Raw genomic sequence first — 1,604 nt, forward strand, 5'->3', positions numbered from 1 at the left:
TTCATATCGTTTAAATTTAATTATATATCATATACGATAGATAAGATTGATTGTTTTGATTTATTTATTCTAAAATGGTTGCGAATAAACAAGAGCGGTCATTTGATTTATATGTGCAAGCCAATTTATTACATAATAGTAACTGATTTCTTAGTTATTTAATATATAATTATTATTTTAGTATTTCATATTATGCAGAAAAATATAAAATAAGTATTTATTCTGCACAAGGCGCAGATTAACCTAAGTATGTATCTCTTTAATAATTTTGAATCTTAAACATTTTTTAAATCTCAGGCCAAAATAAAAGAAAGAAATGAGGATAAACTCAAAAATCAATTTTTATATCGAGCAATAACCAAAATGACACAAAAAGGAAAAAAAATATCGAAGATAGATAGGATTGACACGTGAACGTAAACTTCTCATAACCATAATTAACTTTTAAATTGCTAAATAATGATATAAAACTGAGCTGATATAGTTTAATTGTAACCAAATAGTAGGCATGAGATTCTTTGACCTAAACGTTAGGTTTTTATGCGATAAATAATTTTTTGACCTAAAATATTTTTAAAAATGAGATGAGTTCATTAGTAAACAAATTATGTAATTAACAAAAAAATTTTAAAAAATTGTTTATGGGCCAAATATATTAATTTGATCAATAATATAAATTTTTTTTCATACGATATTTTTTAAATAATTTTTATATAAATTTATCATGCGCAAAGCTTGCGTAGGTCTTATCCTAGTGTGTGAATAAAGCTAGATTCGTAGGAACCGATTGAAATCAGATAACGATTGGATAGGGGAGGTCTAATTCCACCCACATGCTTGTCATTTTTCCTTTATGTGGTAGCAACATATACAGATTAATTTGCATATATCATTTATCAATCTGTGGGTCACCTATGTTCTTGAATTATTGAGGTTTGATCAGTCGACCATTTCTGTTGTACTGCTTTTTGTTATTTTTGGGTTAGTTCTGCCAAGTGAGCAAAAATTTATTCTAGAAATTTCTATTGGTTTGTTTCTATTTCTGATTTTCAATTAATAAATCGATGGATATGCTCTTTTCAAAAAAAAAAAAAATCGATGGATATAGCGTGAAAAATTAACAACGAAATGCAAATTTAAAAACTAGAGCTTTTATATAGATGAATTTTGTTTGTTACTTGACACATACAAATTCAAAGCCGGCCCAGAAGACAAGCTACACAAACAATTGTTTAGGACATAAAGTATAAAAAGACATAATATATTTATAATAAAAGTTATAAAAACAATACTATTTTTTACGAGTAATATTATTATTATCAAATAAACACAAATTATGTGTTTTTTTTATGAAACCACAAATTATGTTTACATATAAACTTTAAAAAATTATATAAATTAAGTAAAAATTAATAAAAATATAAGTGAAACTTTTATAAAATATAAGTAAAATATTATTTTAAATGTGAAATTTTTTATTAACAAATGATTTTAGTATATTATGATTGATTATAGTCAAAATATTAGTGATAATATTAACAAATATTTCTGTACAATTAACTTCATAAAATTATCTTTAATAATTATTAAATTTAATCGAATTA

This window comes from Brassica oleracea, chromosome C9 (assembly GCF_000695525.1).
Source record: "Brassica oleracea var. oleracea cultivar TO1000 chromosome C9, BOL, whole genome shotgun sequence".
Lineage (NCBI taxonomy): Eukaryota > Viridiplantae > Streptophyta > Magnoliopsida > Brassicales > Brassicaceae > Brassica > Brassica oleracea.